Below are 24027 nucleotides of genomic sequence, written 5' to 3'. Positions count from 1 at the left end.
GGCGCCGCTCAACTCTTACTTTTCCAAAGACGTTTTAAGATCAAGGAGCGGAGCGAAATGCGGAAAGTTTGTTTGGGTGAAGTTTCTTTGATGTGTGATCCAGGGAGGCAGGTCCGTCTGCTGGTTAATCAGGGCATCTCATCAAGAAGCTGCTGATATGTCTGGACATCTCTCACTGTCACACTAATACGCCTCCCAATTAAGGTTCCTTACTGTCAGGACGGATATATTTCATGTAAATTAATCATCCTCCAGTGTCCTGCATTAGTGCACGCCGTGTCGTTAATATTCCAGCGGCGGTATTTAGTATCAAACTTTTCCGCTCTGTGCTCTGAGAGAATGTTCCATCCCGCACGTCCGCCCTGCCAACACCGCAATAACTGAGTGGTGACATTTTAGCACGTTTGATAAGTGAAGCAAACTTGGAGCAATGTGCTAAATAAAGGAAAAGTGCACTTTGGGATTTTTCCCATCATCCACAATCCTTAGGTGAGACATAGGCCAGGTCCACTCAAATGCAGATTTTTTTTAAAAACGCATATTTTTCTGTGCGCTTTGGCCTGTCGTCCACACGCAAACGTAGGTTTCTGTCCTTAAAATGGATGCTTTTGGAAAATTCCAGCCAGGGTGAAGATTTTGGAAAATTCCTGCTTCAGCATATGCATGTCGGCGAAGACGGAGCTTTTGACGTGTTGCCAACAGATGACAGGACAACCATGTGCCGTTATGTCCATATTCATCGTGTGATTATGTAATCCTTAGAAAAGGTTTGTTTGTCCAGTCATATTTTTTAATAGTACTTTTCTTGAAATGAATGCTAAAATCTTGTTATTTTTATTACATTTATTCATAATTGTGAAAAATAGAGACATTTTTTGGTTCTCTTGAACCACTATTGGTCACACAAGCAATGACAACATTATTTCCTTGACGAACATTTTTTTCATGCCGAAAATGAGACGGTGACAAACTGAACATGGCTTTTTGTGTGTAGTTCCTGTCTTTTTGTAAGACTAAGACAGGAACTACATCAGACTAATAGCACAACTGAATACAGAGCCACCATCCACCAGTACAAGCCTGGACTTTGGCTTTCAGAGAGAAGATTATTACGCCACTGTTTGATGTGTGTGGTGACAGGCAGTGTGCTAGCATGAATTAACTTGTGCAACAACAAATATGCACATTGGCACACAATAAGGCCATCTAATCTTACCTTTATTTGGAAAAATAAATAAATAAATTAATTAATTAATTAATTAATTAATTAATTAAAAAAAAAAAAATAGCATCAAAATAGAATCAGCATTTGGGACCAAATACGGTGAAAGAAAAATAGAATAGTGGCACATATTTCCAAAATTGATATGCATTTATGCATATTATGATATGATACACTTACATTTGATTTTGTATTCACCTGTAGACTTTTACAGGTGTACTTTGTATTCAGAGAGAGTAATTGTATCACCTCTTTGTATTTTTCCTCATCCAATTTCCCCATAGTTATATTACTTCCAATAATATTTTGATTTATTTATTGACTAAAACGAACAAAAACATTTTTAGTTTTCATTGACTAAATCTGGACTAAAATTATCACAGATACAGATGGCTAAAATGTGACTAAAACAAGAAGCATTTTGGTCCAAAAGACTAAGACTAAAAATAAAATGGCTGCCAAAAACAACACTGATAAACACAAATTCTACTTTTGACCTTAATAAGCCTCGATAGGTCTCGGCTATTTGTCAGCATCAATCTGTGGTTCTTATTATGAGAGGGAAATAATGGAAACATTTGAGGAAATGGACAAATGAAAAGCATTACAAATCTTGGATCGTATTATGTTTTTTGTTGATATTTTCTGACAAATAGTTGAGTTTGAGGAAAAGAGCCATGGCCTGCTGTGTTCCCACGTGCAGGTGAGGAGTAAAACTCCTCCACTCTTGTAGCGGCATTTTGCAAGTGAAGTTTTCATGTGCTTCAGGGTGCGAGTAAATTAAAAATATGACTAGCAGCCACCCAAAGAAGCAATTTGCTCATTTTTTAAGCTCACTCAAGTAAATAAGCGCCACATGTTTCCGTGTTATCGCTGAGGCCAGATGTAGCAGTGCACCACTCCAGCCGTGTGGCTTTTTTTATGGATTTATTTGGATTTATTTACTTTTTGGGAGATAACGTTGGTCTCCTGGCCTCCAGCTCTGATGAACTGAGTTGCCATTTTGGAACGCCAACATGACTTCCCACCATCGGCACACAGATGACGTTGTGGATTATTTCACCGTGGATGCAAGCGCTGTCACGGCGCCTGGCGCATATTCAAGGGACAGAGGGGGGAAATATAAAAATAAAAACTGAATTTGAGAAAGAGAGCGAGGGAGAAGGTCAAGCCCCCGGAAAGGGCCGAGGCCAGGCCAGAAAAGTTTTGATTGCCGGTTGAAAAGGGCAAAAGAGGAAAAAGCCATCGCTGCCCTGCGAGGCGCCACGCGGCGTCTTTGTCAAAGATGACGTGATCGGGCCACAATAAAAGCACACTCGCGGGATGTTGTGACTGGGAAGTAAAGCGCCGCCGGGCCCGCTCATAAACTGGACCCACGACAGACGTGAGTGACAGCGTGTCGATGGACGCCCAACACAGCTGCCGACAGGAAGAAACTTATGATGCTGATTAGTTTGACCCAAGGCTGCAGATGCCAACGCCACGGCTGTGGACCGCCGTGAGATGACAGCCCAGACCAGAGGGCTGGGCCGCATGCTGGCTGCGGTTCTAGAATAGGAGGCGGCGACACGATCTGAACTGCTGTATCAAAAGTTCCTTTTCAATGACAGTAACGCTCACTTTTGATTAGAGATGGGTACCTTTCACATTCAAACCGATACCCGGTAACGGGGAATTGATACCGGTACTCCAAAGTACAAATTTTCGGTACTTTTGTGTGTTTTTATGTGGCAATGAATTTTTTTGTGTGATCTATGGGGTTTTTTCCCCTCATCGCGGAGGATTTGGTACAGCGTACGTAAAATGTCTTCGTCTTAAAGTGAATGTTTGTTTACAAATGAGCCCAGGGGAAGTTACAACAGTCCGTTAACATCAAAGGCAGGAGAAAAAAAGCAGCGCTTGGTTTGCTCACCCCCACAGTATGGGTAATCTCACCTCATTGGAGTGTTTTTTTAATTATTGGTTATCTGAGCTATTTTTAATGTTGTCGGATTTATCAGTATGACGTTACAATTCCCTCATATCGGTCCAATAATTATCGGTCCGATAACTATTGTGCACCCCTAATAATGTTAAAACTATGCCATAAGCGATTTTAAAAAATGTTTAATTTCAATAAATAAATAATTGACAGACCAAAATATATTCTTGAAAAATGACTTAGAAGTGTAAAGGAGGGAAAGGCTTCTTGAGATGTCATCTGTACTTCTGTGTAGAAGGTGTTGGACGTTTCGCTCCTCATCCGAAGAGCTTCGTCAGCGAACTAATAAGTGCTGGTAGCTTAGGCCTTAAATACAGTAAGAGTGGGCGGAATTGGTGTGCCAACACCCTCCTTCTATTGGTTCCTTACACTAAGCCTGGGCGGAGTAGTGGTATAATCCTCTCCTGCCATTAGCACCTCCAAACAAAGGGAAGTGTAGCTCTCTGAGTTGGGTATGAACGACTCTGATACTGGCTCGTTAGCATCTATTGTTCTGGCTCGGCCCTGGCTTCACTTCATTTGCAAGACTAAGAGCTGTGGGTTTTGGTCTCAGTAACCTGCTGAACACAGGGTCCAAATTAAACCTCAAACCACCATTCCGATTCAATGATGGGTTCTGTTGTTTGACAAAAATGGCTTCCTTTACTCCTCTTTCAAACCATCTGTTTTCTTTGGCCAAAATCTTTACCTCGCTGTCCTCAAAAGAGTGTAAATACAATAAAAATAAAAATGAATTAAATAAAAGCCTGCGATTGGCTGGTGACCAGTCCGGGGTGTGCCCCGCCCCTTGCCCAAAGTCAGCTGGGATAGGCTCTATCATACCTGTGACCCTAATGAGGATAAGCGGCATAGAAGATGGATGGATGGAAAAGTGTGTTGCGACTTAAGGATCAATGAAAATGTGGGTCCCACATTGAAGCCATTTGAGACCCCTTGATATGGATGTCAGAACGTAAAAACGCCCATACCTCACTGTCAGTGGAAAACAATAACGGGGTTGGTAAACCTACCATAAGTGACAAAAACAACAATTGTGGAGTGACATATTTTTGTGTTTTGTGGTTATATTGGTATGTGTGATTTGTCAGCTAGCAGGCTACTTCCTGGTTCACTGAGCATGATGAACAAATGGTTATGGTGACTCTATGGGGGTGGGACAGAAAAATGAAGAACAGAAATTCCTGTTGCCACACCTTTATCCATATCCCAAGTGTTAGAGATGGGTAGTATTAAACAATAGAAGCACTGCTGCTTCAACTTTATCCAGACAGGTTGCTTGACAACCTTATCTGCTTGCTGCAGCTTGCTTCATTGAGAAGACACCCACACACCCACACACCCTGAACTGACACAAGCTGGAACCAGTTAGAAGCAGACACATAGCCACACCACTGATACACGTTGGAGAGCGGTCTACTAGCAGCTACTTCCTAGTTCAAGGCTTCTTCCTCTGACTTTTACAGTGGATGGACTGGAAGGCCCAGCAATGAGCTTTGTGACATCTTCCAGACAATTGCTACAAAATATAGAAAAGTGTGTCCGACTGCTCTCTTTTCAGGATAAACAAACTTAAACATTTCACAAAGCAAACTGTCATGGCAGCCTGTCATTTGGAGCGGGTTTATTTGAATCTATAAATCTCTACCCGCTGCAATTTGCATCCAAATTCCCACCACTTGCGGACAGTAGAATTGCTCATGAAGTATTCATCGTGGCCACACAGCAAATGAAATGGTGCGACTTGACCTTTTACGGCAAAGCTGCTCACTCGTCAGTGTGACGGAGTATCACTGAGGAAAATCAGTGTAGGAAATGACAGCGGATTTAATCAAGATGTAAACCTGCGTCGCTTTAATTAATCAGCGGCGACGTGTTGGAGGCACACGGGAAGACAAGCGCTCTGACAAGGAGGGAACATCGAGTCTGACTGTGGACCACCTGGACACATCCCCGCCCATGCTCATCAGGCTGCAGCAGAAATTGATGTCGTTTGTTTGATTGCTCGTTTCTTGATGCTAAATTATGTGTTTTGCTCTTTGTGTGTAATGCAGCAGTGCTGACTACTAATGAGGAGCAGGCACCGACGCAAGCAGCTCAACATCGCGTCAAACAAGAAACACAAAACCAAAATAAGAGAACAACACGAGAACTGAAACCTCAAGTCCAAGCTGTCTTGCGGAACATGACATAAAGCGCTGGTTATGCGAGGAGGGGAGTTAGGCATCTTCCATCAATACGTCTGATATCACATCTCAGGAAGAATCACACAGAGTTTTGGCCCTTTTATTGCATTGCATGTTGCATTATTTGTCTTATTTTGCACAAATAAACACTGTTTGATCTCTGAAGAAGAAACATAATGTGTTCATTACACCACATTAGTTTGAGGGAAGAGCTCCGATATAGGTGGATTGGTATCAGTTGATTGGTTGGTAGCAGTATTGGTAAGGAAGTGCTGGACAATATCAGATTTCGGATTCCAATAACAAAGCCAATAAGAAGCAGCCTAAGTCGTCCAATCAATAAATAGCACTGAATGCCTACGCTCTGTTTCGTGTTCAGATTGCATATGATAGGTTTTGCCTGTGTAGACTGCATTTAGAGGTGAAAACAACATGAAAACCTGTGAGATCTATATATGGGCAATTGTGAACCTGAAAGATAATGGAAAATGAATCAGAAGCACTGTAAAACATTAGTCATAGCCAGTACAACCTTTTGGGATGTCCTGAAGAAAGACCCCAAAACAACTACTAACACTGTTCCAATACTATAGAACACTGCATGTGAGCTAAAGTGCTACAATTACATTGTAACAGCAGCATCATGCTAGGTTAGCCTATTCGCTGAAGAACAACAACTTTATCAAACTCACGTCTCCCACGTCTGTAGCTGACTGACAGATCGTTGGCAAGCTCCAGGCATCATTTTATGTAGATGTGTAGCAAAGCCTTATGTTTGGTGATATCATTGTGAATATGTAAATTGTGAATTTCTCTCGGAGATCAACAAAGTATGTATCTATCTATTACCGTTACAACTGCCTCTTTGTATAAGCGGGGGCCGTGAAAGTAGCCTGTGGATTGTGACAAGAATGAGATGAGACAAGATTTTTTCAAAAATACAATGAAAAGATTTTTTTTTAAATGATGATATATTGCAATCTACTAATTTATTTTCACTAAGGTTACACTCTTCTGCACTCTGTGTGTACGCTAGAGGCCCCGCCTCCACCCACCAAGACGAAGAGACCGCATAACTAAGAAAAGAGCTCATTCCATTCATGTCGTTGTCTATGAAACAAACGCACCAAGTTGCTGAAACCAATGCACAGAGTGAACCCCTTCCTTCCTGTTTGGAGGCAGGAAACAAGGAAAACAGACATGCATACACATGTCAATATATAGAGACTGGCAAAATGATCCAGTTCATTTTCATTTATTGTGGATTAATGTATTAATGGCCTAGTGGCCACGAATCATTTTTTTCTGAACAAGAAATCTTGTCACATTGTAATGTTGTGGGATCTTGTGAAACCCCTAGTAGTGTCACAGATGTGGCTACAGGTTGCATGTGAGCCTGTCAACACTATTAGACGTTCTTGTCTTCCTGAAAGCCACAACGTGCTGAAGGGCGTGCGAATGTGTTTGTTGTGTTTTAGCCGCATGCTCCTGGAGGAATGTTGTGTTGTCTCGCCGCACAACGTTTTAGCCGAACACGGCTGCAAATGACAAAAGCATTACATGCCGGGTGGTGTGATGGCTCTTCTCGCATCCACAAGCGCTAGGATTCGCAGTAAGTCCATGCAATGTGATCTTAAACCTGGCTGTGCTTGGCTCGGGCAATAAGTGAGCAAGTGACACTGAGGTTGGACAAGACACATCTCTACTTTGATTTTAACAGGAACTCCATTATTCTTTGCAGGGCGATTCATTATCTAGCTGCTGTCCGGCTACATTTCTGTCACTACTAGATTTGTTCCTACGGCGCTTCTGGTCCGATGTAATGCGATTGAATCAGCCCATCCAATCATATCGTCTCATAGGTGCTGAGCTCTCATCTCCATGCAGAGGAGATGAAAAGTGGTGACTTTAAGCTTGGTCACAACCGGTCGTACAGGCTCCTACTACGGCCGCTCTACGTGCAAAAAAATCCAAGTTCATTTTCATTTATTAATTGATGATTAAAATATGATTCATTCATAATTAATTTATTATTATTATACCGCAAGACACTTTTTTCTGAACAAATAATCAGTTTTAATCTTGCGAGATTTGGTGACACGGGATCTTGTGGTAAATATACAGTATATTTGTATGTGATTCCTTTGATTCCTGTTGCAATCCATATTGTTATTTATATAACCGGATATGATGTGTACGCCTATGGCGCATCTGCGCATGTGCTGCATGAGCTCATGGTTGGTGAATAAAGATGATCTACTCCATGCTGGCAAAGTCTTTTAATAAGCGTTACTAAGGAAAATACAAAAATATAAATATAAATATACATATAAATAATAAAGTATGGTTATTGACCATTTATCTTCATGAATTGAAAGAAATCAATAAATCAATATCATGGCACGCGACATCGCAGAAGCTCTGTTGAGGAAGTAGCGTAGGTCTCGTGCATGTGCAGAACCGATGGCGTTTTTGATAGGCTCTTACGGCGCACGTACAGCTTGCGCGTAGTTCTTGCAGCCTTCATATGAAGCCCACATGGAATGCAAGGTCAGTACTTTTATTGCAAGTTTGACGGGAGTTTGTCTTACAACTTAAATGCTTTGGCTGTACGAATGACGCGGTAGCCGTACATCCAAGCGGCCTCAGATTCCATACGTGGTATGCAGGTTCCACTTACAGGTTGGTCACCTCAACTACGTTCTCCATGAGCAAAAAAAAAACACAGTGATTTGGAAAACGCCACACAAATGATACAGTACGTCCGATTGTGACCTAGTCTTTACCTAAGCGTGTTTGAATAAAGAAGTGAGGCCTCTCTTGGTGAACAATGACAACAATGACAAAAGCAGCAAACAAATATCAACAGGAGTCAAAAAAGCGCCTCAAAGATAAGACTCATTTAAACTTTCAGAGGAATGATGAGACGCAATCGTCTCCGTGCTGTGCGGAGACCAAAACAACTCGGAGCGTACCATCTGTCCCCGAGTTCAATCCCGGCCGAGGACTTTTTATTGCATGTCGCGGCCTTGGAGCTCCTCCTGATGAGATTCTCTTTTTCCTTGAAGACTGCTGACGCAGGCATCATTTCCAAAAGTATTTGCGGGAAAAAAAAAGAAAAAATTGTTGAACTCACTCTCATAATGAAAAAGCAATAAATGAAGAGAATAAATCAAAAGGGGAGAAGGGAGCTTCGAGTGCGAGACACAAATAGATGATTTTGGAGGCGTCAGCGGGCATTCATGTGCTTGACATTCACAAACAGCCTGGTCTCTGCAGCCATCGCACACGCCGCCAGCTGCTGCGCTCCTTACGCCGCTCAGGTGAGGATGGGTGAGTCATGAGAGCGTCCCAAAAAACCCCCAGAAACTTAAGACAACGTTCACACTGCAGGTCCTGTGTGACCTGTGTCAGATTATTTTCATGTCAGTGTGAACAGTACAATTCTCATTTTTTCAAATGCGACTCAGGCCTTGTTCGCATGTTGACATGAATCCAATGCGTATCCCAGCTACTGCAGTCGAAACGGTGAGGTCATCAAACCTAGGCAGTTTTGATGAAAATTCAAAACATTTTAGTCTAGTTTTGGTGAAATAACATCAAAAAACATAATTTACTGTATGTCAATAAGTATTGGAAGAGGGGATAGAGTTAATCTAACTGTGTAATAAAACCTTTCAAATAAATGATTAATTATTAAGAACTACTGTAACAGTGAAAACTTTATTCACAATTCACACATGGCTCCATTTACGACCGGTCATCTTTTTCGAACAGTACCTCAAATGACTGAAGTATTGAAAGTATCGATATTTTAGCATCGAATTTAGCGCATGAGGTGCTGGTATCAGAAATATCGATATTTCAGTATCGATCCGTACATCCAAGTGTGCTAACTTTGTCCCACGCTGTGCAGATAGACAGATAGAAAACTCACACACGACTTGTCATCAAAGAGCCATGTTTTAGCTCGTCACCGTCTCGTTTTGTCAACAAAATAATTGTGTTAAAACAACACGAGACCGAGACTATGTTCACACTGCAGGGTGTAATGCCCAATTCGAATTTTTTAACCAAATGATTCAAGGATGACGAGGAGATGACTTTTGTCGATGGCAGTTCAACATGCTGCAACATCTGTTCCAAGGAGCGTGTGTGTCATTGCCGTGAGGAAGAAGAACGTTTGCCTACATCGGTCAGTAATTTGGTCCAAGTCTCTCGCCGCAAAACACGCCTTTCCATGACGTATAGGCGGGATATATGCGGCGTCACCGTTCAGACTGCAGTAGATCGGATTTATATCTACATACTAGGGCTGTCACGAGACATCCAACTCACGAGATGAGACGATGCACACAATTGGGACCAAGAGAACGAGACAAAGTGAGATTTTAACATTCATTTTAACAAAAGTACAATGAAATATTATGACCGGACACACTTTTTTATTTAACTGAGTCACAAACAATGGAGGTGCGTTTTGAAGTGTTTATTGTCCACAAATTGCCGCTCAACATTTTGTCAACATTTTTTTAGACTGAATAAACCACTGTTAGGATAATATACAGTACTTTATAATAATACAGCTCACTGTTTTTCTCCTATCTACCTGTCTTTGTCTATTTACGTCAGGGCTGTCCCGCTGTCCTTTGTTATTTATAATTAATAATGGGTTTTTGTTTATTTTATTTCTGCAATAACCCACGTTCCACAGATGGCCCCTGCACCACACTTTGGACACCCATGCATGTTTCACCAGGAAGGCGTGGTGCAGTAAGGCCACTGAGGATTGAGGATCCAAACTGTACGTTCTGTTGGTTGCATTGTTGAGGGTTTTTGAGCTTCCAGACGTGCATTGCACGGCGGTGTGGAGATGGAGCTCACTTTGTTGATAGCTTGTATTTAACTCATTGACTCTCAGCCATTTTTCAAAAGACATCCCCTCCAGTACCGGCCATTTCAGACTATTTTGACTGATCTTTCAAGGCGCACAGAATATTGTGTTCTATGACTTTATAAACATGGAACAAACCAAAAGAATGATTAGACTCTCATCTTTCATCAGAAAAAAAGTGTGTTTCTACCTTTTTCCGTTCTTTAGTAATCAGCAGTACAGCATGGGTGAGTTTCAGGAAAATATCAGTTCCCAACAAAAAAAGGGAGAAAACCAGCTTTTTGTGAAAAGATACATTTCAAGCATAACTTTCACTTTGGAATACTTTTTTTGCTTTTGTGACAGCTCAAAAATCTAAACAACTATACCACAACATAAACAATACAATTTTACATCAAAATAACAATTTATTACCATGAGCTATTATGCTGTGCGTGTGGGAAATACGTCTTTGGGAACGAGCGTTTGTCTTTAAAAAAACCTATCAATACGTCTTTGTTGAATGAGTTCATTACTGAATAAATGCATGATGCAAGAAACACGTAAATGCGCACCCTTACTCGATAAATATACCGACCATGTTGCTATACACTAAGTCCCCAACTTACGAACACAATTGGTTCCAGACGACCGTTCTTAAGTCGAATTGTTCTTAAGTAGGGGAAAAGGTAATATTACCAATGATATACTGTAGGTACTACATGTACGTGTATACATATACAGTATATGTGTATGTATGTAAATATGAGTTTGGATGTAGTAGTAATATTAAACAAGGATAATTAATGAAAAAACAATAATAAAAATGATATAATAATATGTAATGATAAATGTTATTTACCTTTGAAGAGGTAACCAACCTGTTGGTCCCATTAGCAGTGTCACAGTGCCCTCTACTGGTCAAGCATGTACAGTAGCAGTATAAATACTGATTGAAAGACTACAAGGCAAAATAAAATAAGATATAGACCAGTCAGCGTGTGTTCGCATCCGCGAATGTTCGCAAGTCGGATGTTCGTAAGTTGGGGACCTAGTGTACTGTTAACACACATCTCTTCTATGTATGCGGTGTATGAAACTGAGCCGGTGATCGCTGGTACTTGGAAGTTGGCGCTTAGTCAAATGTGTCAATAGAAACGCTTGTTGATTAAGGGTGCGAACATGTACGTGTGTTGATCTGACAAATCTTTCAGTAAGGTTGATCAAATGTAGAATTACTACAGCTTCTGCTTGGACATCAACAACATGTCGACATAAAAGCACCATTTTTCGTAGAAATGACCCCTTTGGCGCTGACAATTTATGTCAACAAAATCAGTCAACCATTGATGCCAGCATTTTAGTCATAAGAAGAACACAGCTAGTGGACCAGGACTTGTCAACATAGACGGGTTCCACTGTAGCCAGACGAAACAAAATGCCACTGGCGATGGAGATAAGAGGTCTGGACAGGCAGGAGGCTCAGGGCGAGGTCACTGTTAGTGAAACCTCGACAGCGTGACATCAAAAGTCCAGCAACTTCTTCAAGTGTCAGCAGGTGAGAGGAGCAGGTGTTCAATATTAGAAGCCACAGCAAATGGTCACAACTGATGTGGGACATCCCTGGCTGGGACACACACACGCAGTGATGGCACATTGTCTGCCCACACACCCCCACCCCCCCGTAAACACGCTGAAAGATGAACCCGTGGCGAGGGTGGCGTCCCACAGCACAGCAGAAAGAACACGCATGTTTAATTCACAACCTTCCATTTCCACGTCCTCGTCTTCATCTGCTACGTACTGTGACCCTCACCCCCCACACGGGGGTGAGGCAAAGCCGGCAACATGTCTTATTTCCCAAAGCGGCTCCGCTGTAATGGAAGTACAACATTCCCGACTAATCCTGCTCCTCCCCTGGGCGTCACACGTGGCCTTTCTCCACGTCAATTCCATGTTGACTAAATGCGTCTGTTTTCTCACCGCACACTGTAAGCAAAATTATCCCGACCGCGCCCTGAGTTACACGGAACGCCAAGAAGACAGAGACCGGGAGACTGTTCATTTGTTACCTCTGCCAAGGAGCTTATCTATATTGTCATGTTTATCGGTGTGTGCTACTTCCTGTCTTGTTTTTTTGGTAGTGGTGTCACAAGATCTCACGAGATTAAAGACAAAAAGCTGTCTCGAGATAAAAAACAAATAAATTCATCACACCATAAATGAAAATGAACTGGATACGTTTGCCGGCCTCCATTAATGTATTGCCATGTGCATGTGTGTCTGTTTTCCTCATCTCTCGCCTTTAAACAGGCACGAGGAGAGTTCAGTCTGTGCATTGGTTCAGCACCTAGACGGTACACAGAACAACGCCGAACAGACTGAGACCTCTTGTCAGTTATACTCTGTGGGGGGAGGTGGGGCCGCTAGCATACACACACATCAAAAGACTGGAGCTTCATGAGGAGCAATGCAAGGTAACATATAGGCCTGTCACGACAATCAATAAATCCATTAATCGAACGATAGAAAAAAACGAGGTCAATAATTTTGATGCCTCCATTAATTGACATGTGAATATACGCATGCCTGTTCCATTTCCTCGTCTCGCTGTGCCACACAGGCTGGATGACAAGAGGGTTCACTCTGCAAGTGTCTGTGCGTATTGGTTCTATAGTGGAATGAAGGGACAGAGTGAACCTCCTGTCAGCTATTCATCCTCTTTGTCCCAGTATGTGGAGGCGGGGACTACGTACTGTATACACAGCATGCTAGCAGTTAGCAAGTTAGCAAGCAAATACAAATATGAACGAAGGCACAAAGCAATAGAATGCCGCAGTTCCAGTGTGGATGTGCAGCAAAGCCTTCGTCACGACAGTCAGCGCTTACTGAGGCGTTTGATCGGCGGAGTAAATATAAAACGAAACAGAGCAAAATGGTGCGTCGCTTGCTACATTGCAAAAGAAATGCAACCTTTCCATATGGTTGAAAAGCCAACATTTTGGGAAATGTTTGACAGACAGTACAAACAGCCCAGGAGAACGTACATGCACATGCCACAAACAACAATACAACTGAGTGAAAGAAGACATGTTGCATTTTACGGCGCAACTCAGCTGTGGTGGAGGCTCAAACATGACCCCTTACATTAGTTTAACAATAAACTACATAACTGTGTGTGTGTGTGTGTGTGTGTGTGTGTGTGTGTGTGTGTGTGTGTGTGTGTGTGTGTGTGTGTAGGTTTTATTGGAGTGGGGTTTTATTCTTAACAGAGACAGTCTATATGGTGAAGCGTCGCCGGGAGCACTTCCTGTTTCCCATCCCGCTTTGCTGTACTGTTTTTGTAAATGACTGCTAAGTACATCATTAGAACTCACATAGTTGTTGGGTATTGTTCTGCATTATACGCTGGTAGAGTCTGTTTTTAGCCACCTATTGCATTGCTGTGTGATGTTTTAGTTCTTTTATGTCACCATGAGTAGGATTGGTATGTGCAATGGTGACCTCCCACAATTTCAGTGGGGTTGAGAAGTTCATTGTGAGCTGTGTTGTTACTCTGCTTGCAAAATAGAGTCACCTCTTCGTCACCGACTCCTGAGTGTCTCAATCGGCAACTTCTGTGACTCACACAGGTACACTATAGTTGAGTACCATCTAGTGGTTCAAATGTGACATGACAAAATTAATTAAAAATGAATGAAAAAATTGTCTAAAAAGATCGATATTATCGATTATTGACGATAATTTATAGCACAATTATTGACTAGCAAAATTAGTTGTCGTGACAGGTCTAGTAACATAGAAGTTAGGAGGGAAAAAAATGTTTCCAATTAATGGGCATCAACAACACGAACGAGCCAGTATGCCGCATTTATTAAAAAGTGGCAGCAACACGAAAGGCAACAAAAAAAAATGCCGATGCTCTTCAACAGTTCAAAAGCCAGCATTTCAAGAATTGCTGCAAAAGTTTGACGGACAGTACGAATCGCCTGTGAGACAATACATGTCACAAACGCAAATTCCGCAACTTTACAGAGTTGACATAAGACGACATATTAAAGGAAATACCGCATTATTATGATATATTATTATTTATTAGTATACAGTATATTATCATAACAGTGGATTATTTGGTCTAAAAAAATGTTGACAAAAATATCGTTTAGCATCAATCTGGGGGACAGTAAACATTTCCTGCATTGCATTGTTTTGTGATGAGGTTAAATAAAAAAGTTTGTTTGTCCGGTCATTTTTTTCATTGTACTTTTCTTCAAATTAAAGTTCAAATCTTGTCTCGTCTCATTCTCGTGGACCCAATGCTGTGCATCCTGTCGTCTTGTGAGTTGGGTGTTTCATGACATCCCTAGTTTTTGGTATAGTAACTTGGATTTGTTTTTCTTGGTATTTTTCTAAGAATGTTCCACAATTTACACAAATAAACAGAATTTTTATCCACAATAGTGTATTGGAAGTGTGTTAGCCTTGATGCTGGAATTTAGAGAGCTTAAAAGTGCTTTTAGTAAGCCCTAAGGGAACACGGCCTTTTGTATGTGTGTAACTTTAATGCTAAAGAGCCGAGTTTGTCTCTGATGGAGTGCGTGTCTCCAAGAAGCGCTATATTGTGTGCTTCATCCACTTTTGACATATACACTGAAACTCGACACTTGTACAACATAATAGATGTTATATATCAAGTAAAACAATGTAACATTAAGGAGTGGGACATGCAGACACACACTAGCATAGCTACTTGAGCTAAAGCGCTAACATTACACTCACGTTTTAACAGCAACATGCTAAGTTAGCCTATTCACTGAAAAATGAAACAAGCGAAGCCTTCTTATTATTGTTAAAGGGCCCCTGACATGATTCATCAACTTTGCTTAAATATATTATATACCATTTCCCATTATGTACTACATTGTTGGATTTGTTGAAAGCGAGTGGTAAATTACCAAAATGGACATTTGTAGTTCATGGCGCCAGCCATGACTTACTAGTTCTCACAGCTCAGCTTCATTTCCGGATGTGACGTCACGTCAGATAATCTAACTCCGAGAAGCGTCTGTTTACTTTCTTTAGCTGAGCCGTATTACCCTGATGACGTCACATCTGGAAATTAGGCTGAGCTGCAACAACTAGTTTGTCCTACAAACTTGAACTACAAATGTCATTTTTGTTAATTTACTGATTGCTTTCAACAAATTCAACAATGTAGAACATAATTACAAAAAATATATAATATAATTAAGATAAGTTGATGAATCATGTCAGGGACCATTTAACTAAGACTCTAAAGTCACACAAAACGTCCAAATTCAAACCACCGTCATGAAGGACGCCCCAAGAAACATCAACGTACGTCACGAGTCTTCAGTTCAGTGATACGAAATGTTTCTAGCTTGTAAATAAACACATTTGAAACTGCTAACCTCAAAATGCACTCCTCCAAAATCTATCATAGCTACAAATTCCCATCCCGAATGAAGTCAAATGCTAACAGTGCCAGCATAGCTACAGTGCTAAATTATAGTCACATTTTAACAGCAACATCATGCTAGATTAGCATATTCACTGAGAAAATCTAAATGATCAAATTTACAGCTCCCACATCTGCACCTGAATGGCATATAGTTGGCAGAGCTATATTTTAATACGCATAGCGAAGCCCCCTTTTTTTAAGTGGAGCAAAGGAGTGAGGGAGATGATAGATTTTCTCAGGTTTGGTGTTCATAAAAAGGCTGAAGGGACACATTACTGTTAGAAAAGTCACTTTGGCATAATGCAAATGGAGCAGAACATCTCCTTCATGCAAACATTCATGGTTCTCCTCAGGTTCTGCATTTTATAGCAGCTAAATTCCATCCTCACACCAAGTGCTTCACACTTGCACCGCCCACATGCACGTATATCTATTATTTTAGAGCCTGCTAAGTTTTTTTCTCCCCTTCTGTCTGCATGTTCTTGGCACCATCTCCTTCCTTCTGCTTCTCCATCTCAAACATGACGGGAATAGTGAGCGCTTCAATGTCCCAGCAGCCCGGTGGCTTCTATGCAATTTACAAAGACACACTCCATTCTGACATCATCCGTGCAGAGCAATAAAGCACAATATTGTTTTTTTTTTACACACGCAGTAATCTGATGTGATAGCAGTCCACTGGGATTTCTTCTGGCTTCTGCTGGAGGATTATATGAGCCTCACTGTGAGATTATGCTCGAGATAAAACATTTAGAGTATGAAAGGATAATTGTTTGTCTATGCTTCTCAAATGAGCTGTTTTATATCCTTAGACATGTAATATCTTCAGTGTCTGTGGACAATTCAAGCAGAGGCGCTTGAGCCAACATAAAATGAGCATGTGAACATTTTTTTCCCTTGTAAAAACGCACGCCTTGCATGAAGTCCACCCTTTCCAAACTTGTCTCGGCTCATCTAAATTACGGATGTAGATGTACCACCACTAGGGTGTCACAAGATCTCGCGAGATTAAAACGTGACAAGATTTATCGTTCAGAAAAAAAACTCGCCTCGTGGGCGCGAGGCCTGGAACAATAATATATAAATTAATTCATTACACAATAAATGAAAATGAACTGGATCATTTCTCTGGCCACACTATATTGCCATGTGCATGCGTGTCACTCTGTGCATTGGTTTTTACAGTACCTTGGCACGTTTGTTCCATAGAACAACAGCATGAATGGAGTGAGCCCTTTTGTCAGTCATAAAGTATCTTTGGCTCAGTGGGTGGAGGCGGGGCTGCTACCATACACACACAGTGCAGAAGATTGTAGCCTCAATGCAAGGTAACGTGGTGGAAAGTAAATTAGGAGATTGCAATATATGCTTCGATCAATCGGCCAGCAATTAATATCGGAAGATTTCCGTAAAAAACACATGATCAGCATATATCAAGAAATGCCTTTCAAAGCCGCTCACAAAAGCCGATTGTCGTGCGGCGGCAACACAAACACAAACATGACATGAATATGCATGTGTGCTGTGTCACGTAGTGTTGTCAACACCCATACTGAACCGACAAGGGACGCACTTCGTCCCGTATTGCCGCAAGAGTCAACACTGGTCTGTAAAAGCTCAATGCCTTCGGTTTGACAGTTTGACACAGGCTACGCCGTCCATGCCAGCGTGTTTGATCACGCCCATCAAACCTACAGTATTGCTGTCTGACTTTTCTTGCATCTTTGTTTACACGTTTCAGGTGCAAATTTAGAGGCACCCACAATAGCCACAATAAAAGCTAATAAAATGATAAACCATCCTGGATTCCAGTCACCCAGTCCCAGTAAAGGTACATGTATGTCTAAACCGGTACACGTTGATTTATTAGTGCTGCTACTAGAACCAAGACAGATCACCCCAGGCCACAGTCAGTCAACTGGTGGTGGACGCATATGCCAGAATGCAAGCGAGACGCATGCTATTCCTGAACCCACTGTCAGGCTGATCATTTACATTGGACATTGAACGTGTGCTGTACATGGCTATTCAGGTGGAGGTGCAAAATAAAGGTTCTGGCATCATGACTATAAGGAAAACTGTTGTCTATTCTCAACGAAAATTAACCAGAAAAGCAATCCCCAGTGACACAAAATTATACTCAAATCCTTGGAATTTACAGCTGCTTCAAATTGGAAAATATTTCAGAAAATTGAGCTAAAATGGGTTTCTCCTAGTACCGGTAATTTTATAAATAGAATGTTTTGGCTTAAACAATATATTCCAAGGATAAAAATAACAACAAACTCTTGAAATTAAGGACATAAAATTGGCCTCAGATATCACCAGATTGCAGGAAATGAGGTCTAATTTTAAAAAAATTTCTGGGGGAGGGCCCCGAGACCCCCCGCGGCCTCGGCCACACCCCCCGTTTTCAAAAAAGCTAGATCCGCCCCTGCGTTTTGCCGAGCTGTCACTGGCGGCAGCTGACTTATCCATTAATTATTATTCAAAGTGCTTTCTAAAAATTCTGACTGCATTCCAAATATTCCATTCTTGCCCATTCTTGTGGCCGGCCCAAATGTTTTGTCAAAAGTCTTTGAGGTGGGTTCAAAGTGGAAAAATATCAAAAGGCATTCGAAAGGTATTTTAACTATTCTATTCTAAATATTCCAACAGCATTCCAAACATTCTAATTGCATTCAAGTGGGAACCGAAATGACAAGCCACTACAAATCCTGCCAGAATGTCTTCAAATGTGCCTCAAAATAGCCACTTCAGAATGCATCACACTTGCCGCGGGACTATATTTCGATATTAAAAGAATTCAGCTGAGATGCACCTTGAATGCCGTCTTAATCTTGCTGCTCAAATGCGCCTTGAAAGGCGATGTCCCATTTGTCTTTTGAATGAGTCCAGATGTCATTTGGAAAACTGCATGATCACATAAAACCACAGCCAGCTACCGCTGAAATCTAACTCGCCTTATTCACATCACGCCATGCCGCCAAGGAAAAAGGGAGCCAATGGGAGGAGCTCCACCACCGGCCACCGGCCAGCTCCTATTCCTGATGCCGCACGTTCTGACCGGACTTCGGGCAGCAATCGAGTGGCACTCGTACGGTGTTCAAAGTTCTTTCTAAATGTTCTATCAGTGTTCTGAATATTCCTACTGTGTTCCAACTGCATTTGAGTTGAATGCGCAAGAATAATTCAAGATGGGTTTGAAATGTAATCCAAGTATTCCAAGTAGTAATTCTCTCCCGGATATGGCGCGAACTTTGAAAATGTGTCATTCCGGCTGCTTCTGCTTGATTTGTGCTGATTCTGACAGTGTGACAGGAGGGAATGTTTTTAATCTCAGCAAAAAAAGTGTCGGCCATGTGTCTTTCTGTAAATGTATTCCGGTGCGCTGGGAGCCTAGTAGGGGGTGGACGGGAACTGACATCGGTGGTTCAGAGTTTTAGCTAGATGTGGGTTAGGGATCATTGTGCCTGTTGTGAAATCATTCAAAGCTGCAATAAAACCTTTTGCTCCGGCGATCAAGTCTGGCGCTTGTGTATCTCACCCAACATTACGGTAACATTACTGACACCTAGTGACCAGTGTAGAATACTACGTTATCATCACAACATGCCTTTGAATGCATCTTCTGAATGCCTGATGTTTGTGGTTTTATTTTACTTCATTTAATCATTTATATACTTGAAAATTCTTAACTTACACAAAAAAACATAACAATTTTTGACTAGCAATAGGCCACATTCAACCATTATTAATGAATTATATTTTTATTTTCGAGTGAAGATGTGAAATTCAAAGCACAAAGTGGTAACAGATGACTGCGTGTAAAGAATTAACTCTATGACTGATTTTTGCTTTTTCATTGACCTTTTTTTGGTAGGCGGGGTACCTGCAAAGAGGAAGTGAACGTGATGACAACCATAGTACAGGAAATGATAGAAGCAGTAGATATGTCCCTGTGTGGGAAAATCAGCCCATTTGTGCTTTTTCTCTCTGAATTGTTTTTTTTCACGAATCATATAAATACAGTAGATGCCCCTACAACGTAAATAATCCGTTCCGAGAACCTTTATGTTATCAGGTTTTTATGTTATACGAAGCGTAAAATACATGTAAATAGTCTAATCCGTTCCAAGATCTTCCCAAACTCACCCCTTTGGCACTTCAAAATATTCAAAGCCCACCAAATATGGTGGGAAAATATAAGAAAACGTTAGCATAAACATAGTAGAGTAACATTCCAATATAAAATAAGGTAATAAATAAGATTACTGTAAATGAATAAAACTGAAAAACAAAAACAATCCTACCGTTCACGAGATGTCTTGATCAGGAGCGCAAGTGGAGGCAGGAAGGAGGAGGAGGACTAGCCTGAGTCGAAACGTGACTCAAAGAGTCTAAGAGTCAGCTGGTCTCACAGACCACGCACACGCGCTACACGATAATGCTGTGTGCAAAATTTTAATTTGTAACTTAACTTAATTGTTTATAAGTTAGTTTAATGGCGACTACGAAGAGGAAAGGAAGTTGAAGGGAGAAGCCTGTCTCTCACACAAACTCACGTACGTGCTGTATAACTCAGCCAATGAGATGAGAGCGTAGGCGGTGCCCTGATAATCAACCAATGAGATGAGAGCGGAGGCGGTGCCCCGCTAATCAGCGTGAAGCGTCAGAAGGCGTCACCAAGCACTAAACAAATCGAATTTCTGAACTTGCGCCGACTTGACGCTTTACGTTATATGGAATTTCTTCCGTAATACGAAGCAAAAACTTTACATGAATTCTTTACGTTCAGTGGAATTTACGTAAAAGGAGGTTTACGTTAAGCGAGGTACTACTGTAAGTGATGATGTAATGTACAGCATCATGTAACATCGTGACATCAGTGCAAGATTGTGTGGCTGAGGAAGTACTCTCGCTTCTACAGTCAACTTGCTTACAGCCTCAAAACTTACAAGTTATTACAAAGTTGTTACTGGAATTACTGGAATCCTGCCGGAATCCGACAGGATTCCTGGGAAAAAAGCTAGAGGAGGACAAAGGATCCTGTTTTTACAACAACTGAAAGAGGCGTTCGGACTACAAACAACGAAAGAAATCTGGAACACTGCAAGAAATCATCAATTACATTAGCACATACATTCAATGCGTCGTCGAAGCCAGGAACTGGCATGACACTCAAAGAGAGAGACTGGAATTACAAAAGGCAAGAAGTGTGGATTATATAGACACGGCTTGAAGAAACGCCATCTGTAGCCTGCTAGACTCTAGCGGCTAAAGGCTAAGCGACGACCATCTGTCGACCTTTCATTATCATTCATTAGTGGCGAGTACCTACACATTTTATCATTAAAATGTGTTTCATTAGTGTGTGAGGCATATTTAGGGATTCAGTCTGCATTATGCGTCTATGCAATTAGCTTGTCATCTTCCTTAGTCACAAATGAACAACAGCAATTGAAGAGACAAGTGGAGGGTTCCGGAGATGAATCTAATCTAGTAATTACGACACTCGGTTTTATTGCAAATGCTGATCTGAAATCGAAGGAAAACGTGAACGTCAAGCTAGCATAGAAATGAAATGGGGTTTGGAGGGGGAGGAGCGAGCCGGCATAGCGTACAACAGCGCCTTGGCGCGACATCATAATCAAGGCTTTAATAGAGTGGGAAAAAAACATTTTTTATGGGCGTATCAATTAGTTGAGTTTGTTTGCTATTCCAGTGAAGGGTGGGGATGTGCTGTATAGTCGTCCCTCGGTTATGGCTGTTAATTGGTTCCAGACCCGATCGTGAAAAGTGAATTCCCGCAAAGTAGGATGCCTTACTTGTAAATTGAATATTTACGTACTTGAGAGCATAGAAAACCTGTTAAGACCTTCTAAATACTGTTTTTAGCATTATTAGAACCCTCTAGACATGAAATAACACCCATATAGTAAATTTTTCCAGTTATTTTTCCAGTTATTTAATGAAATTCAAGTCGTTCAAGTCAAATGAATAGCTTGAAACGGTACAAAAAAAGAAGAAAAAAATGGCAAGGTTACCCAAAACTGAAAAAAAATGTATCTCAGAATGCTACAAAAAGGCCTGTTTCAGGGACCACAAAATGGGTCAACAATTAAAAAGCTGCTCTGCAGAAATGGACGTTGGTGGCAGTTGGTGCAACTAATTCCGACAGGTGTTCGGTGTTCCAAGTTCTGGAGTAGTTACTACCTCCTCTGTACGCATAAAAACAGTGTTCGGAACCCATTGTGGTACTTGGTACTATGATATACCTTAGTGAACATCAGTTAAACAGCATTGCACTGGAGAAAGTCATTTGTTGCAACAAAAATGGCAAGAAAAAAGGGACTTAACAATGGAAGAGAGACAGACCAGCTTAACACTTACAAATGTAGTTTTTTCCTACAGAGAAATTGGAGTGTTAGACATTACATACAGTACACTGTTTCGCATTGACAGGTGGCAGCTATTGTCTCATCAATGTAACATTACTGACACCTAGTGGCCAGTGTAGTAGAATACTGCTGCAATGGCGCAGTGAACATTCACACAGAAGCTGCTGTCAGCCACAACTCACGCCAACTCACGTTTTAAACAGTTTTGGCCATCATCCACAATATGTGAGACATGAACAAACGTCTTTCTCTTTTCTGTGTGTTCTAAAGATATAAAAGCAGCTACAAAGAGGCAGCTAAGAATGCATGTAATGGGACACACCTATTCTACCTGTAAAGCCTTCTGAAAAAACCTCCAAAAAGCTGCATGTACAGTCAATAAAGGTTTTATGACGCTGATTTATATTCCAAACAGCATCTCTGAACAAAGTGGCTTGCACTTCATACGTTCCAATGTATTTAAATATTTTATCAAAGAATCTTTAAATCCATTGATTATGCAAAAAGAACGCCCCGGGGGAGGGTTGGGGTGGGGTTTCATTTTTTTGCTCTTTCTAACCACTTATCCTGCATGCCAATACATCGTGAAGATTAGCTGTCATTATTTGATCCACATCCAACAAACAAACATGGCTAGCATGCTAGCGCACGCAACATATAAAAAGCTGCACATGTAGAGAGCACTGGTTTTCAGGAACATGATGCAGGTTTGTTTGCATCAGTCAACGCGGCGTCACTAATTAGCCAGTCACTCGTGCAGTGACAAGGACATTATCTCTGCGAGACTTTGCATCGACAGCCGGTCAAGCAACAATACTTCCACAATGATTTACTGCCTCATCGTGGGCTCGCTGACGCCTGGCGGTGGGCGGCCGTTAGCTGCCTTTCTCTAGAGGCAGGCGGCAAATCTCCCTAGTTTACAGGAGCAGGCTGCAGGAAGTGTTGCGTGAGGCGTCTTAGTTACAGGTTTCACGCCAGGAAATGACCGCGCACGGATGCCTGTTCAATAGCTCGTTAAATGGCACGTCGGCATCAGTGCTCAGAGGTGTGGGGGGGCCACACAATATATTCATTTTCCCGCTCATTATTTACTCGGTGGGGCGTTTAAAGTCACTGACCTTCACACTGCAACCTCAGTGCCCTTCAATCCGAGTCCCCGCCATCAGCACCACCCTTCAGAAGGCCACGTTTAAAAGCACCTGAGGCAGCCATGTTGGTATCAAACCGCCCCCCAATCTTTTCTGTCAGTTTACCATTTTATATCTTTCCAGATATGACACTTGAGTTCAAAATATGTTCATGACGGTATTTTTAAAAACAGACATCTTCCCAATGCCTTTAACCTTTAATCCACATGACTTCTCCCAGCCCGGGATGCTCCAATCGATCGGCCACCGATTAGTATCGGATGATTTCCATAAAAACTATGCCGATAAATGCCTTTCAAAGCTGATCACAAAAAGCGATTGGCATGTGGCAGTAAAGCCTACATGTGTGCTGCATCACGCAGGGTTGCCAACACCCATATTGAGGCGACAAGGGACACAGTTTGTCCTGTACTGCCTTGATAATCAAAACTAGTCTGTAAAGCCACAATGGTTTCAGCTTGACAGCTTGACACAGGCTACGCCAGGGGTGGGGAACCTGTGGCTTGACAGCCAGATATGTCTCTTTTAAGTTAAGCAGAACACATTTCTATTTCATAAACAGATTTATTTCTATAATTTTATTCTGTTCATTTTGTTACCGTGAACTAAAAAATGTATTATTCATTATTTTGTATTCGTATTACTCCAAAACATGCATCAAATAAAATTTTGCTTTGTGTCATATAATACAAAAATCATTTCACAAAAAAAACAAAACAAAAAAAAATTGTCAGGGG

General features: G+C 41.4%; 1 protein-coding gene across 5 annotated transcripts in view; it reads right to left on the bottom strand.

Moving 5' to 3' along the window:
* grin2ab (glutamate receptor, ionotropic, N-methyl D-aspartate 2A, b) overlaps positions 1-24027 on the bottom strand; it is a 225499-nt gene that overhangs the window by 115466 nt on the left and 86006 nt on the right. The window lies entirely within an intron of this gene.

The sequence above is a fragment of the Dunckerocampus dactyliophorus genome, chromosome 6 (assembly GCF_027744805.1).
Source record: "Dunckerocampus dactyliophorus isolate RoL2022-P2 chromosome 6, RoL_Ddac_1.1, whole genome shotgun sequence".
Classification (NCBI taxonomy): domain Eukaryota; kingdom Metazoa; phylum Chordata; class Actinopteri; order Syngnathiformes; family Syngnathidae; genus Dunckerocampus; species Dunckerocampus dactyliophorus.
The sequence above is the reverse complement of the archived record's forward strand: the minus strand, read 5'-3'. Positions and strand labels throughout refer to the sequence as shown.